Source organism: Macrobrachium nipponense, chromosome 46 (genome assembly GCF_015104395.2).
Source record: "Macrobrachium nipponense isolate FS-2020 chromosome 46, ASM1510439v2, whole genome shotgun sequence".
Classification (NCBI taxonomy): domain Eukaryota; kingdom Metazoa; phylum Arthropoda; class Malacostraca; order Decapoda; family Palaemonidae; genus Macrobrachium; species Macrobrachium nipponense.
Window position 1 is genome coordinate 10433849 of NC_061106.1, and position 17845 is coordinate 10451693.

The 17845-nt window shown below is 47.9% G+C and overlaps 1 protein-coding gene across 1 annotated transcript in view; it reads right to left on the bottom strand.

Moving 5' to 3' along the window:
* The window catches only part of LOC135214633 (MAU2 chromatid cohesion factor homolog), a 171914-nt gene that overhangs the window by 54393 nt on the left and 99676 nt on the right, over positions 1-17845 (bottom strand). The window lies entirely within an intron of this gene.

A 17845-nucleotide genomic window follows, 5' to 3' on the forward strand; every position in this document is an offset into this window, starting at 1 on the left:
AACAAGTTCCTATTTGCAAGAGGCAACATAAAGTTATGGTTTGTCTCTTGTTGGCATCCACTTCCCCCCCCTTGTAGGAGGAAGTGGTGGATATTCGCTCCCATCCCTAGTGAACAAGGGATAGGATGGGGCTCTGTCGAGTAGCTCACCGGCATCTCGTCCTTATCCAGCAAGGTGATGACCGTATCCCTCTACCCACAGGTAGAGGGGGAGAAAAAGATAGGAAGAGAAGCCAGTCACTCTCTCATTCACTTATCTATTCTTACAGTCACACCAGGACTCGATGCTGTTCAGCCTGCTAGGGTCTGGTTAGCTACACAACGTGTTGAGCAGCCACCACGGGTCCCAAGGAAAACGATCCAAGGACCTGTGGGCAATATCCAAAAGGTAAAAGGAGGTGCCAGTGGTCTGGTTGTACCAGACCCCTGCCTTCAGTACCTGCGCACGGAGAAGTTCTTGTGTAACTCGAGGGAGTGTACTTCTAGGTCATCTTGGTGCTGACGAAGAGTCTTCAACACTCAGCCTGGGATGTCGAGTTTCTTCAGAAAGCGCGGTCGCCGCTTTCGAGGACAAAGCAGCATCTCCTTCGCATCGAACCGGCGGTGAAGTCCATTAGGGAGGGGATTGTTTTGGAAGGACTCTAACCGATCGTCCAGGAAACCAAGGGTTCTGAGTCTTCGCTACGAAGTCGGTACGAAATCGAGCGTCACGAAAAATCCCCATCCCCTGGATGCTTGACTTCGCAGGAAAAGTCCATGCAATTACCTCAGAGGAAAAGAAGGGAATGGTCGTATGACCTATCCCTCTTCTCGACTTCGGTGATGTCCTGTACCCATACTGTCTATTCGTCTGCAGCGAAGTGTCTCACATTCTCCTATTCCCATGCAGTGAAGTTCTTCTCGGTAGTGGATAGACACCGACACTCAATGGTGGGTGTCGATGGTATGGGTACTGTGACAAGCCGTTAGACGAAGAAAAACTGTTATGGAACAACCGAACTAAGTCCAACAGCGAAGTTCGTAACAGACTTGGCGCTCTGACAGCTGCCGACTGACTGCGTTCGGTAGGAGGCAGTTGTCCAAGCACCCACGAGCAAGTCACGTGACCTTCGCCTTAAAAGGGTTATGCCAAGAGACTAAACAAATAATTTGTTCGTCAACCGATGCCAGAAGGTGCGGTGATGATTCTCTTAAGGGCATGTGCCCAACAGGCGAAAGTCAATTGCCTTCTAGAGACCGAGGTCCCTGATGGCAAGATATCTCATAGTATAGTTGATTCTCAGCTAAGGAGAAACAACACTATGTGTCGTTGAAGACGAAGGTGTACAGAAAAAGCAACCTACGTCTTCACGGCTGAACCGAGAGAAGGATTCTCAAGATTCTGAACCTGTGCTACAAAGACTGAGAACGCTAACCCGCTATCATTGTGCTGTCCGGTGAGGATCGTAGTTGCAATAAAGCGGAGCGCTTTTCAGTAATGAAGGCAGGGAAATACTGCCTGAAGAACTGCTTCTCATGGGCTGAATCATTTGGAAGTAGAGCTGTCAGGTCGGAGAGTAGGCGATGTCTTCTGACATATCTGTTAATTCGGGGCGAGCAATGAATAATTGCACACCTACGAATACGAGATATTTTGAAGACAAACTCAGATGTCTGCAAATCATTCGCATTATCGCTGTGCGATGCAGCGGAAGACTAGTACAGACTTCTGTTACCGTGGCGGTAAACAGAAGATGAAAGAGTCCAAGAGATATCTCTGTTGAAAATTCTTGCAATGTCGAAGGCGATGAAATCGAAGCGTCACAAGCAGTAGATGGTCCTTCATTATTGCGAGAATCCCCGTTAATCAGAGACCTAAGTCCATGATTGTTGGCAGAGATACGGTTCGGTAGTCAATCAAACCAGGGAGAGAGAGACGTAACGACCGTGCATCTCCGAGACCTAGCTGATACTGAGCTGCTATCAGGAGTCAGTTCAATACGCCAGTAGCTCTCGGTGACTCGTCATCCTGAGTTGCCAGGTAATCCATTATTCCACGAAGGAATGCGTTCGGCTAGAACCATCGAGCATAAAGAATACGCTCGAGCAATTATATTTAACCGAAACGATTCCGGTAAAAATTAAATACAAAAGCTGATTTGGTTGTTGTCGTGACAATACCAAGTATCTAAAATCGAAACTGATAACTGCTGGGAGGTTGCAGGCAACCCCGAGGTTGCAGTTCAATTAAGATACAATTCGTCTCGGTCACAAACCGTAGAGTTAACTACGGTATGCGCCCCTACCCCCCGGAGGACAATTCAACTGTTAAAAGAATCATGTCGCGAGGGTAATATACGTAGTATATTTGTAGGTTCTGTACCACGACCTTCCATCCTAAATTCTTTTCCTCTTCGAGGAATGAGAATAAGGATTGGAGATCGACCGCCTTCGTTCTCTAGTCAAGAGAGTGAAGGAGAAGTCTTTCCCAAAGGAAAAGCTTCAATGGTGAACAGAATACCGAAGACGATAGTTCAAGCCAAACTGGAAGTTCCCGTCCGTTCTTCTCTATTCCAGGTTATCGCCTACTGTGAGATACTCTTCTTTCAGCAGCAGTCTTCTTCCAAATGCTAGAAATTACAGGAATTCGAGCATAAGCGAGGTTCCCGATTATCGTGTAACAATTATCGGGGATTTCTCGCTCACTTTGGACCGTGGTCTCGCCTAAGTGTTTGGAGATCGTAAAAAACTCGAACACTCTGAGTGCGCTAGAAATTCCGTAGAATTCTAAGCACTCTGCGAAACCCCCACCGAATTCATCAAACGATATCGGCTGGTGGTCCTCTCGCCCATTCCCGTAGAAATCGAGAAAGGGGCAGGATCCCTCCCTCAACGACCGGGGGCTTTACGTCAGGTAGGACCCGAAGGTCCCCCCGGTAGCGCAGCCCCTAACGTGGGATCTTACAGAGAAATCTCTGTAGGAAATCCCCTCCCCTTTTTCCTCGTAGCCGTAAGGAGAGAGGGAATGGGGGAGGAATTGGATACTGGCTCGCCTTCCCAGCGGAACTAGCAGTTTTTTGGAGAAGAAAAAAGGAGCAGCCATCCGCCTTACGGCGATAGCCTCTCAGAGCCTGGGAAAACGTATCGTCAGGAGAAAACATTTTTCCCGAGGAGGGGTTACGAACTCATACTGTAGGTAAGGGTCTGCCGCCACTGTGAACGTCGTCTGGGTGGGGCTGATCGACACCTGACAGGAGAGAGACCGATACCGTCCTCCGACTCATTCCAGTCCTCGTCGAGGTCGAAAAAAACTCTCAGGAGGAAACCCGAAGGGGTATTTCAAAATTACGGTTGTCCCCCCCGAAGACACGTAGAAACGCCTCTGTCGCAAGTAGAGGAGGTGAAGTAGCTTGTTTTTTCGACCGGGCCAGAAAACTGAGAGAGCCTTCTTGTCCGAGACGAGAGACTACCTGGTTCAACACAGTCGGCAAGCTCCGATCGCGGCAGACCCACCGTCAATTTGGGTCCCTCTCGGGAGGCCCCAAAACGACTCACCGAGCCAGACGTGGCTCTCTGCTGGTGGGAGCGGCGATCTCGGAAGTCACAGCATCTTTGCAGATGGGAACCGTTTAAGTTAAGGCGGCTCCCCTTTCGAACAAGAGCATATTCCGAGAACCTTCCTCCTAAGAAGGGGGGGAAGAGCGACAGCCCTCTCGGTCTTCTCCATCCACTTGCGCATACGTCCTGGCCGGTCCAAGAACCGTGCCTGGCACGTAGGGCTCGTGGTGGGATCATGAGGGGCGCACCCCTCACGATCACTCCCTCCAATACCTAGCTCCTCCCAGTGTAACCCGAGGAGGTTGAAGGTACGGGAGAGGCAGACCTGACGCTCCCTCCTCGCTCGCTGGCAGAACCAGCAGGCTTGGAGGGCTGCAGGCGATCGTCAACCCAAACCCGCGGTGGCGATCGAGCTGCAGGCCTGGTCGAACCGTCTCGCTGTGGAGAACGGCTGGACTGAGCACAGCGGCCCCCGATCTCGAGTGTCAGAAGGGCTGGTGCTGGTTGCCGTACCCGATCGCTCTCTGTGAGAGCGACGGTCAGGCGAAAAACCTGCAGGCTCCACCCTGTCACAGTGAGACCCCGGTGCTTTGTCCCTCATGGCACGTCACGTCGCCTGGTTCCAGCCCGTGGCTGGCACCGAGCGAACGGGAGGACCTCTTCCCACCTCACCCGTGGCCGGATCGTGGACCGTCGGTGAACGTCCCCCGGGTAGGGGTAGCCAGCTGGTCGCCCGCGAGAGCGAGAGCTGGTCTGGTGAGAGTCGCGTGAGCGGCTGTCACCAGTCTTCCGCCCCGTGCCGTGAACCTGACGCTGAGCGAGCTCAGAGGTCTGGTTCCTGGCTGCACGGTCACTGGTAGGCGACCGTACACTCGGTAACCTCCCGCGAACGAGAGGCCGAGACGGACCCTGATGCAGTGGCAGAACCACTGACACCAGGCGAGGAAGTACCGGTGTTAGCCGGTACCCCTCTGGTCCCCGTAGTCCTTCTTCCTTGCGGAAGAAGAGACGGGCCCCCGCTCCCGAAGGAGCAGGAGGACCAGCGGAATGAACCCTCCCGTCCCCCACCGAGGTAGAACGGGTCCCGAGAAGCTCCCGAGGGAGACTTCTTAGGAGGGAGGAGCAACCTTCTTCTTCCTCGCTGTGAAGCCTTAGAAGTCGAAGGGGAAGAAGAGGCGGCAGCCGACGACGATGAAGAAGATGAAGACGAACGACGACGACACCTTCCTCCTCTTCTTCGTCAGCTTCCTCAGGACAGACGTAAGATCTGCCATCCAGAGCAGAGCCGGGGGTGCTGTGAGCCGAAGCCACAGGGCCCGGACGCACCTGTACAGACAGACCATAGTCTGGGGTAGTACCACCACGAACAGGGACGACGTCAGCAGGTATGGGCATCTCAGGAACAGCAGGCACAGCCAGCACAGCATCGGTAGGGACAGCCAGCGCAGCAACGGCAGGACAGCCAGCGCAGCAACGGCAGGGACAGCCAGCGCAGCAACTGCATGGACAGTCAGCCCAGAATCGGCAGGTAACGGCAGGCAGCACCGGAAACACAGGAAGTGGAGCAGCAGCCAGCAACATCCTGGTACCGGCGGCAGGGTCCAGGGGGCGAGCTCTAGGGCAGCGGAAGTGTGGTCGTGGCAGCGCGGCAAACCACGAGCGGCGGCGGCACGCCCCCCTCTCGTACGGCGAACGGGCACTTCACAGCGGCTGTAGGCAAGACTGTTACCACGTGAGGCGAGTACACCAGGTGAGGAGGGACCGTCATCACCTGGAGCGTGGGTCACCACTCCATGGGTGACCGCAGTAGGCCCAGACACATAGAACCGCAGCCCTGGACACTAGCACGCCCTGCAAAAATGGAAGGACGCCCATACCTCACCAAGGTCCAAGGTCACCCTCGTGGCAGTAAGCACTGCGGAAATAATAACAGTAGTAGTGATTAGTGGGGGGGAAGTCCCCTCGCTGCGGGGGGTGAGCCCCACACCGACGAGTGATGGAAGACCCCGAATACAATTGTACATCGGGCACCGAGCGCCCTCCCCTGCGCTCGACGGATCGGCGAGGAGAAGAACGCAGATAACCTCCCCCCCGAAGGGGAGGGCCATCTGTGGGAGCTGAGCGGGGGGGGGTTCTCGTTCCCCACCCCCGCACAGCACCCATGTACCCAACAATAATAATAAGAGCCCGAGAGCAATCGTGCCCTCGGCCCGAATGCAAGGGCATAAGGATCAATTCCCTGACTGAGCGGAACTTGAACCAAAATAAATATTGATGCAATCAATAATAAAAGGAATAAAAATGAAAAAGAATCTTGCATTACGATTCACTTCACAATGAAATAAGGGCTCGGATCGAGCGCATTTGTTGCCCGCCCCCCTCGGTACCGCCAGCGCAAGGGTAAAAGGATCCATTCCGATTATGAACGGAAACCTTGATCCATAATGAATTGATGCAATCAAAATATTATATGAAAATGAAAAAGAATACTGCGCGTTGCGATTTCACTTTCATACAAATAAAAAGGGGAAGGATCAATTCCCGGGAAATAGCGGAAAACATGATCCAAGTAAATAATTGCAATCTCAATAAAATATGAAAATGAAAAAAAGAAACTCCGCACTTGCGGATTTCCACTTCATTTCAAATAAAAAGGGGAAAGGATCAATTTCCGGGTAAGATCGGAAATTGATCCAAAATGAGTATTGCTACAATCAAAATAATATATGAAAATGAAAAAGAATACTGTACTTGCGATTCCACTTCCATAACATAATAAGTTTTCGTGCCGAGCGCATTCTCCTCGGCAACGAAGCATACCAGGTCCCCAAAAAAAAATATCAAATGAAAAAAGGGCAACTTACTTTACGACGTTTTTTCAATCTTAACACATTTCCCAACCAAAAACATATTTTAAAAGCTCGGAGCGAGCGCTCTCCCGCCCTCGGCACCGAGCACAAATACACAATACGAGGATCATTTGTTTCAGGGGTGGGAAAACCAAATGGATTCGCGACTTAACGCCCTTCAGACCCGGCACTCGGGTAATCGAGGGCGTGGAGAAACCAAGATCCTTTAATTCGCAATTGAAGTTCCAATGGAAATAAATATGAAATGATTGTACTTACAATTCAGTTTTCACTAGATAAAATAGAAAAAAGAAAAAAAAAACACCATGCGAAAGCAACCGACGATGAAGCGGGCAGAGAGCGATGATACACGTCTACACGCCAGCAGGCCGAAAGCAAAGTGGTTTGTTTACCTCCCGTTTCGCGCGCGCGCGCACCTGTCGGACAAGCAGTTAACTACCGAACCCCCCACCCCCCCCCCCCCCCCTTAACCCCTTTGTTCAGAAAGCTTACGAAACCTATCCAGCTGCCGCTCGTACTTCCTATTGGTAAAGGACCGAAGGTTTGTATGCTGTGTCGGAACAAATATTATTTACATTCTTTCGCCCTTTAACACTGGCTCAGACCTGCATGAAAAGGGAAACCCGAGAGAAGTATGGTTTTTTATTTTTTTTATCGTGGAGGATGGATGAACATGGTATTTAAAACGTAAAGTGATTATTTAATCCTGGGTAACCAAGGAACAATGTATTTTTTTTCCGGAAATTACGCTTACGCTTGGGGAATTACCAAGGAACTTCAAAGGTTTTGTCCGTGTTTTGTTGTTATGGGTAATTTCTCTTCTTCTTCCTTTCACTTACTATCGGAAAAAGGTAGAAGGATGGGAGTGCGGTGTTGGTGTTGGGGGATCTCCTCTCACTTCGGATGGCAGTGCCCTTGGATGCATGAGGAGTATCCTCATTATTTTAATTTTTTTCCCTATTTTACATAATAGTGGTGATTGAGTTTTCAGCCTACTGGTTCTGCTAGTAGGCAGGGTAGGAGCGTCAGGTCTCCCTCACCTGTCCCTTCAACCTCCTCAGGCTACACCAGGAGGAACAAGGCGAACAAGAGTGACCTGATGAATGCACTTCTTACGGTCCGGCCACGAGCCTGGTTCAGTCTTGGGACCGACAGATCCTCACTCAAGTGGTTGGAGGAGATCGTGCGGGGCTGGCGAGGACGAATGACGCTTCCCAGACTCTCGGAGTGTCCATCACCGCCGTTCACGTGACGGTCCCGCTGGACCACGCATGCAGAGACCAGGGTGGGCTCCCCCTTCGGTCCTCTTGAGAGGTTTCGACCTCGACGAGGACTGGGACGCATCGGAGGACGGTATCGGCTCTCTCCTGTCAGGTGCTCGCTCAGCCCCACCCAGACGACGGTCACGGTGGTGGCAGACGTTTAGCCTACAGTACGAGTCGTAACCCTCCTCGAGGAAAACGTTTTCTCCAGACGGTAACGTTTTCCTAGACTCTGAGCGGCCATCACAACACAGTGATGGCTGCCCGTACTCGCTTCTCCGACTGCTAGTTCCGCTGGGAAGGCAAGCGAGTATCCAATCTTCCTCCCCCATTCCCTCTCTCCCTATGGCTGCGACAGGAAGGGGAAGGATCCTGCAGAGCGTTCTCCGTAGGATTCCACGTTGGGGACTGCGTTCCTGGAGGGACCTTCAGGTCCTACCGGACGTAAGACCCCGTCGTTGAGGAAGGATCTTGCCTCATCCTCGATTTCTACAAGAATCGGGAGGACCACCACCCAATGATCGTCTGACGAATTCAGTGGGGGTTTCTCTGAGCGCTTAGAATTCTTCGGAGTTTCTAGCACTCTCCGAGTGTTTTGGTCTTCTACGATCTGCAAACACTTGGGCGAAACCACGGTCCAGAGTGGGCGAGACGAGAATCCCAAATAATTGTTACTACGATAATCGGGAATCTCGCCGAATGCTCGAATTCCTGGAATTACTAGCATTCGAGTGAAGTACTGCTGCTGAAGGAAGAATATCTCGGGAGGGGCTCAGCCTGGATGGACCTGACGGTCAGTCGCCTCAGTAGGCGGCCAACCCCGGGATAGAGAAGAACGGGTGGGAACATCCAGTTCGGCTTGAACTATCGTCTTCGGTATCCTGTTATCACCATAGAAGTCTTCCTTCGGGAAAACTTCTCCTTCGCTCTCTTCATTAGAGAATGAAGGGTGTCGGCTTCCAGTCCTTATTCTTGTTCCTCGAATGGAAGAGAATTTAGGATGGAGGTCTATATACAGGAACCTACAAATATACTACGTATATTGCCCTCACGACATGCTTCTGTTATCAGTTGAATTGTCCGAGGTGTAGGCACATACCGTAGTTAACTCTACGGGTTGTGACAGAGACGAATAGTATCTTCTTAATTGAACTGCAACTCGCGACTGCCCTGCAAACCTCCCAGGAGTTACTAGTTTTGATTTTGAGATACTTATGGTATTGTTACAACAACAACACCTCAGCGTTTGCATTCACCGAAATTTGTTTCAATTAAATGCAAATGCTCGAACGTATTTTTTTTGCACTCGATGGTTCTAGCCGAACGTATTCCTTCTTGGAATGGATTACCTGGCAACTCAGGATGACGAGTGAGCGAGAGCTAACGGTGAACCCAGTACCAGCTGGCTCTCCGAGATAATACGATCGGATTTTGTCTCTCTCCTCTGCGATGATTGACTACCGAACCAAATCTCTGCCCAGCAATCACAAACTTAGGTCTCTGGTTTGCTGGAATTCTCGCATACGTGGATGACCATCTCTACTGCATCGCCTTTGACATTGCGAGAATTTTCAGACAGAGATATCTCACTAGACTTGCTATCATCTTTTGGTTTACCGCACGGTAACAGAAGTCTGTAGCCTAGTCTCCCGCTGCATCGCACCTGCCGGTGCGACAATGCAGAATGATTTCTTCAGACATCTGAGTTTGTCTTCTAAATATATCTCGTATTCGTAGGTGTGCAATTGTTCATTGTCCACCCCGAATTGTATAACGGAAGACATCGCCTGTTCCCCACCCTGCCAGCTCTACTTCCAAGTATATATATGTCCTCCCTGGATAAGCTGGGAGGAAGAAGATGATTCAGCCCATGAGAAGCAGTTCTTCAGGCAGTACAATCCCTGTTTTTATTACTGAAAAGCACTCCACTTTCATTACAACTCCGACTCCTCAACGAACATTAATGAAGTAGCGGTTTAGCGTTTTCAGTCCTCTGTAAATAACAGGGATTAAGCCATCTTTGTGGGTTGGTGTCATAGGAGGGACTTTTCTACGTTCAGAATCTTGAGAGTTAACTTCTCTCGATTCGGCTGTGAAGACGTAGATCTGCATTCACCTATCACCTTCGTCTTTAACGGCACATAGTATTGTTTCTCCTTAGTTGAGATTCAACTCCTATGAGAACTTCTGTCTTGCCATCAGGGACCTCGGTCTCTAGAAGGCAATTGACTTTTGTCTGTTGGGCACATGCTATGAGAGAAGCATCATCTCGCCTTCCAGCATCGGTGGCAACAGATAGACAATTTGTATGGTCTCTCGGCATAACCCTTCAAAAGGCGAGGGTCACGTGACTACGCCCCCTCGGGATGCATGGACAGCTCGCCTCCAAAACCAAACCGAACGCAGTCAGTATCGGCCAGCTGTCGAAGCGTCCAGGACCATCACGAGCTACGCTGGTTGGACTTTGTATCGGTTTGATCCAGATTCAAGTTATTACTTCGTCCTACTGGCGTGTTCCGGTACCCAGAACTATCGACACCCACTATGAAGTGTCGGTGTCTTTATCCACTGCGGAGATGACGAGACCATGAGAGACTTCGCCGCAGTGGGATATGAGACCATGAGAGACTTTGCTGCAGTGGGATACGAGACCATGAGAGACTTTGCTGCAGTGGGATACGAGACCATGAGAGACTTTGCTGCAGTGGGATACGAGACCATGAGAGACTTTGCTGCAGTGGGATACGAGACCATGAGAGACTTTGCTGCAGTGGGATACGAGACCATGAGAGACTTTGCTGCAGTGGGATACGAGACCGCGAGAGACTTCGCTGCAGATGGATAGACCGGACAGGAAGATGGATAGGCCATTGCCACCATATCCTTCTTTCCCTTTGGGACTGCCCACAGGTCCTTGGAACCTCATTTCCCTGGACCAGTGGTGGATGCTTACAAGATGTGTTTGCTTACCCAGCTCCTTCAAGAGGACAAGTTGCATCTCGTCCATGGTGCGCAGTTGTAGAGGTAAGAAGGATGCGAGAGTGACTGGCTCTCCCCCTTCCACGCCTCGTCTCTCCATTCCTCGTCCTTCGGGTTGAGGATAGGACTCGAACTCACACTGGCTGGTCGATGATTTACGCGGTAAGCCTATACATAAGCATCCTTTTTATGTTTCTTATCAGAATCATAGAAGCAATCCCACTCCTTCCTCTAGCAAGGGGAGGAAGGAGACTGACAATAATGCAAACCCTTCCCAGAACTTTGCATTAATGTCTCCGACACCAATATTCTTCACAGCCCTTTTTTGGATGAGTCACGATACCTCACTCATTTCGAAAAGGCCCAGAAGTCTGACTCTGAAAATCACGCAGCTCCTATCTCCGATCAAATTGTTAGAGGCAGCAGGGCACTCCTCCTTGCCTCTTTACGACCAGGAGTTAAGTAGCCCTAAAAGGTGCGCACAACTCCAGTCAGTTCTAGAGGCTCACTCAGATTCCTCCCACCAATCAGTGAGTCTTCCTATTGTTAAAGGACCGAGGGTTTGTATTACGTATCAGAACAAATCACAACTTGTCGAAAATTGTATTTTTCCTAACTATACAAACCTGAGGTCCTTTAACAAATATGCCCACCTCATACCACCCCTCAATCTGAACCTGGGCCGAAAGGCAAAGTGGAGTGTTTACATCCGGGCAGGCTAGCCTGCCCCACGGTAGTTACTGCCTAACCACCTTGTTCAAGATTCAACAGCCGTAAGTACATTCCTATTGTTAAAGAACCTCAGGTTTGCATAGTTAGGAAAAATACAATTTTCGACAAATTGTGATACATATAGGCTGTTTTCAGTGTTTTTATAGGGGTTCCAACTATTCGTGACAAAAAAAAAGGGATTTCTAACTATTTGTGGGGGGGAGGGGGGGGGGGGGGGGGGGGGGGTCTGGTATCCATCAGCTGCGAATGCAGGGGGACCACTGTAGTTTTGCATGGAGACCAGTGCTTCTATCCTAGCTTCTCTTCATCCAGAGGATTGGATGGTGACTGGATATGGAAGACATGTACTTCCATATCCCTATTCACCCAGAATCAAGGAAACTTCTCTGTTTCGTTTTCAGAGGCAAAGTATTTCAATTCAGAGCCCTATGCTTCAGACTGACGATGGCACCTCAAGTATTCACAAGGGTCTTGTTCCCTCTCGCAAAGTGGCTACACTTGATAGGGATAAACGTCTCCTTTACTTTGACGGCTGGCTTTTAAGTTCTCCCTCTAAGGAACAGTGCACGGGGGACTTGAAGAAACTTACCTCTCTAACTCAGGATCTAGGAGTCCTAATCAATGCCCAAAAATCTTGGCTTGTTCTGTCTCAGACGATTCGTTATTTCGGCATGATTTTGGACTCTCCGACTTTTCAGGCTTTTCTCTCGCCCAGAAGAGTAGACTCTTGCCTGCAGACAGTACAGGAGTTCATGGATCGGAAGTCCTGCTCAGGTCTTCAGTGGATGAGCTTACTGGGAACCCTTTCCTCAGAGGAACCATTTGTCAGACTGGGCAGGCTACACATGCGTCCTCTCCAATTTTCCTGAAGGTTCTTTGGTCCAGGAAGACTCAGGAGGACTCGTTCATCTATCCCATCTCCGAGGAGACAAAGTCAGATCTACAGTGGTGGATGTCTGTGAACAGACTGCAGGAGTGAAAGTCACTTCACCCGAGGAACCCAGGATGGGGAGCTATCTTGGAGTCTCAAAAGGTATCAGGGCTTTGGTCGGTGGACCAGAAAGCTCTTCACATCAACGTAAAAGAACTGTTGGCGATCTTTCTTGGTTTTCAGTACTTTTCTCAACAATGTCAGGAAAGACAGTGGCAGTATTTGCGGACAACACAACAGCACTGTCATACATCTGCAAGCGACGGGGCACTCATTCCTTTACTCCCTACCAGACAGCAAGAGAGCTCCTGATTTAGGCAGGCTGAACGTCATAGAAGACGAACTCAGCAGACAAAAGCAAGTGCTTCCGACAGAATGGACTCTAGAGCACGAGGTCTGCAAGGATCTTTGGAGGCTTTGGGGACAGCCAACAATAGACCTCTTTGCAACAGCGTAGAACCATCGTCTTCCAATCTTTTGTTCGCCAGTTCCTCTTGCATGGGCGACAGACGTTATGCTTCTAGATTGGACAGGATTGGACCTGTATGCCTTTCCTCCATTTGCAATGATATGGGAGGTGACAAAGAAGTTTGTGAGTCATCAGAATGTCTCCATGACCCTAGTATAGCTCCTTTCTAGCTGAGGAAAGAATGGTTTTCAGACCTTCTTCGTCTAATTGTAGACTTCACAAGACTCCTCCCTCAGAGGAAGTCTACTCAAACAGCCTTACCTGTTCAGGTTCCACCAGGGATTGTCCATTCTGTCTTTGACAGGATTTTGACTGTCAGATGACTAGTTAAAAGTGAAAGGCTTTTCAAGACAAGCTGCAGAAGCCATTGCTAGATGTCGTTGATCGTCTACTAGCAAGCTTTACCAGTCAAAATGGTCAGTTTTCAGAGACTGGTGTAGAAGACATAAGGTCTCTTCTTCTGAAACCACTATCCCCCAGGGTATAGAGCGATGCTAAACTCTGCATTCAAGCACAGAGGTTTAGATGCCTGACACAACAATGACATTAGTGATATTATTAGATCTCTGGATACTTGCAAGTCAGAAAAGCCTAGATGTAATCTAGATGTAGTACTGAAGTGGCTTTCGGGTGACTCTTGCAAACCCATCAACTCAGTATCTCTTAGAAACCTCACTAAGAGGACCCTCTTCCTAGTAAGCTCTGGCTATTGCTAAACAGGTCGGTGAATTGCAGGCGACAGACAAGAGATTGGGTTTTTCCCAAGGTGATGCTGTTTGTTCTCTTTCATTGGGGTTTCTGGCAAAGACGAAGATGTGACAAACCTGGCCACGTTCTTTTACCATTAAGAATCTGATGGATATCATCCGGACCTAGGAGGAAGAATGGCTTCTATGCCAAGTGAGAGTGTTAAGCTATTCTTTAAAGAGAACAGAAAAGATTAAAGAGCCTGTAAATAGTCTATGGTGTTCTGTGAAGTCTCTGTCTCGTGCGATGTCTAAGAACGCCATTTCCTTTTTCTTACAAGTTTGATAGTGGAAGCACACTCTCAACTCCAGGAAGAAGTTTTACCTTCTATTAACGCTAACAAGGCACATGAAAGTGAGAGCCGTTGCGACTTCTCTCGCTTTTAGGGATAATATGTCCTTAGAAGCAATTATGAGCTCTACATTCTGGAATGAAGATCAGTTTTTTTCAGTTCATTATCATAAGTATATCAAAACTGTTTTTTGTTGAGAATTGCTTCCAGCGTTATGTTCCATTGGATCAGTGGCTGTCCTGGTATTGGTAGGGGGAAGCATGAAGAACGCAGGCTGGCCCTTTACTATCCTCTGTGTCATCTGCAAAGAGATCTTGGGTAGAGCGTGTGTTAAACAGCATAGGTTTGGTAATGATGGATTTTAAAATGAGAGGCAGGAAACCCAAGAAGAGAAAGAGAAGATCTAGAATTTCAGGATTTGGGACCTTAAAGGAGAAAAGGGGGAGCAATCTAGGAGGACTGATTAAAGAGAGATGTCTATAAAGGGGGAAACCTAGAATTTGGCAGGTTAAAGGGCCAAACAATAACATTTAAATTCTGGCCATTATATCTGCTTCATTTTACTATTAAATAACCTTGGGGTAACTTATCAAAATATTACTTTCAACCAGCATTGATTCATCACACAAAAATGCATTAATATGTAAAACATACCAATTTATAGCAAATAAATGAACAAAATACAAGACATCTCTTCCCCAGCTGGGCGTAAACATTGAGTTCTTTTGTTGTCATGTTTTGGGATACCACCAATAGATGGTGCTAGATATTGCCATCAGGTTTTCTATGATTGTGAATAAAAGAAAATGGACCATAAATATGATATTTTTATAATATAATTAGATTTTGTATATACTTACCCAGTAATTATATAGCTAAGTCTCGACGGCAGCATTAAGTTCAAATTTTGCAGGTAACACTTCGATGACTCAGTGAAGGTCTACAATGCCGTCCCCCTACAGCAATACTAAGAACAACTTGGCTAATTACATTAATCTGTTTTATGCATAATGTCCATAAGAGGGGAGGTGGGTGGGATCTAATCATATAATTACAGGGTAAGTATATACAAAATCTAATTTTATTATAAAAATATCATTTTTGTATATGTAACTTACCCAGTAATTATATAGCTGATTCCACACTGAATGGAGGTGGGCTCATGGACATATTCTACACCAAAGCATTAAATCGTATAAAGAATTTGAAATAGAAAAGTAGCTAGCACTGAAAAAATATAATGCTTGTCGTTCCTAAGAGTTAAGAGAGCTATGCAGATGAATAGCTACTGCCTCTGGTTGGCGCTCATCTTAATTTGTAGTGGCATGGCGATAGAGCCAAGGGTTGCCTTCTACTTAGGGGTAACTTTGCAGAGAGGAGGATGGTCCTATGGCTAGCAAAGTATGATAGGTGCCCGCCCTTGCCCTGGGCGCAGCACCTCAATAAAACAACCAGAAAACGCTGACACCTACACTGAAATAAAGTCAAGACCTATCTGCTAAGAGTAGTGGGTTCTCCAGGTACACTGTACCCCATGGTTCTCCAAACTCAGCACCTTGCTGAAAGGTGAAGAGACAATAAAAGGAGAAATATCCAATGCTTCCTTCCACTAAGCCAAGCCAGTCACTAAAATGGACAAGAGATACAGGAAAAATTCGACGCTTTTTAAACCTACTTCAAACATAAAAGTGAAGATTGCTGACGCCTCTGGATGTTCGATGGAAGAAAGGGTGTAAAGGGCAAACAACGTCTGAAAACTAGGGAGGTAGAGGTAGTTCTTACATCCTTAGCTTTACTACAAAGCATGCCAAAAAACACCACACAACAATGTTTTAAACATGAAGTCCATATAAACTAGAAGACAGCACGTTTATACAAAGAGAGATTCTGGAAGCCCTTTTCTTCACACTGGAAGCAGAGATTTCACGCTGTCTTCCAACGCCACTCCAATTTGGGGGGAACAATTAGTAATTGAACACTTTACGTATTAGAAAATGAATATGTAAGACAAAAACCACTTTGTTTGTCTGAGAAATCTTCTGAATTATCGCAGTGGCCTATGGGTCAATTGAGACGAAGCAGACTTACGGACTTCTGTTGTACTCATACAGTGGGGTAAACAGAAAGATGATAATGAGTCTAAAGAGACAAATCTCTCTGTCTGATGATTCTCGCAATGGCAAGTACGGAGTTCTTAATAGGAACCATAAGCAAGAATCCAAAGCCAACCAGAGACTTAGGCCTATGATGGCCGAACCAGAGATCCGAATTAGCGGTTTAACATCGACAGCAGAGAAACGATACTAATTCGAAGTCAGTCAAGCACAGAAACACTCACTTAGAAGCCAGTCACTGCTCCTCACGTGACTTCATAGGCCGAGTTGCTTGGTAGCACATTCCACCTTGGAATGCATTCGTCTTGTAGAGCCATCAAGTTCACGACAGATACCCTCGAGCACCTACATGATAACCGCAACAAGAGGGAAAGAAAACCCCCTTGTTCGGTGATCATTCCAATACTGTGGTGTTGTTGCCAAAACATCCCCAAAATAAAAATAAAAATCAACAACTCTTGAAAGGCCCAGAAGGCTGTCCTGAGTCTCAGGAAATTAAGAGAAGGTACTATACATCTCTGTCAAACACCAGAAGAATTCACTTACAGGCATACACCATTACTTGAACGGTACAATTGATAACAGACACGTCGCAGAATATACAAGTACGTATATTTGTAGGCTCCTGTCGACCATGCATCAGCCTAATTCTTCTTCACTTCAAAGAGAAAAAGAATAAGGACTGGAAACAGACCTCCTTCATTCTCTAATGAAGAGAGCGAAGGTGAAGCTATCCCGAAGGAAAGCTTCTATTGCGATAACAGGACACCAAAGACTATAGTTCATACCAAACTGGTTGTTCCCAAAATGGAAACACTGACTGGAAAGCTCCTATGATCGAACCAAGAACATAGGCTCTCGCATCCGAACTCTGGGGAGAGTAATCCGTAGATTCCTCTTATTCATGATGACTGTCCTTGTCCGCTCTTCTCGAAACTAGAGGGAAGGGGGGGCGGGCGATTATAAAGCACCACTATCATCAACTTGCGTGGAAAATAGCAAATTTCCCCCCCCCCCCAAAAGATCATTGCCAGGAAAAACTTATTCACCTCAAGCGAAAAAAACGTTTACCTTGAAGGGAGAGGCAGAGGTTTTCACCCACCAAATGAGCATTCTCTTCTTACAACTGGTTTCGACAATGGGAATGCAAGAAAAAGAGTAAAATTGACTGCACCAAAAGATGGCAAGAACTTGCTATTTTTCGCCTCGCATCTGTCTTTGGGATCGAAACTTCACAATGAGGACTACATGAAAAACTTCTTGACTACGTGATGTCCTGTTCAAACGATGACTAACTAAAGATCACCTAGAGTAGACGAAAGTGAACGAGAAGACTGTTGTTGGGCATCCAACAGGAAGCACCAGAATACCAACAGCTGTTGCCATGTGAAGCGTGGAAAAATGCAGAGCGAGCTGAAGCAAAGACGTGGACGCCTTCGATGGTGCAGAGGCAGAGCGCCTGGACAGGGAACTGGTGCTCGACAAAATCAAAATGGCCGTATGAGAAAGATTCGAGCAGCTAGGCGCCAATACCTGGTGCTCCTCATGAGATTCGGTACTAGTATTCCGATGAGTGTCTAGGATAAAAGTATTGAGAAGGCTCACATACACCAACGCAGGAGCAGAGTTCAAATCTACTTCTGTGAACTATCTACAAGTTGGTGTATCTGTACCTGTAAGTGCATGCGAAGGCATGCAAGTCCACACACTGGCTGCGAACGTCTGGGAGGACTAGCTATCAGAAGCAAAAGGTCGCTTACGATGCTTCCAACACCTAAGTGCTCGTACAGGGCATCCAAGATTAGTACTAATTATTAAGTAAAATAGTAATCTGTCTTTAATTTGAAGACTACTGATGACCAGTTCAACCAAGGGGAAAATAAAAACTCCCATCGGATTCCCTCAGACGAATC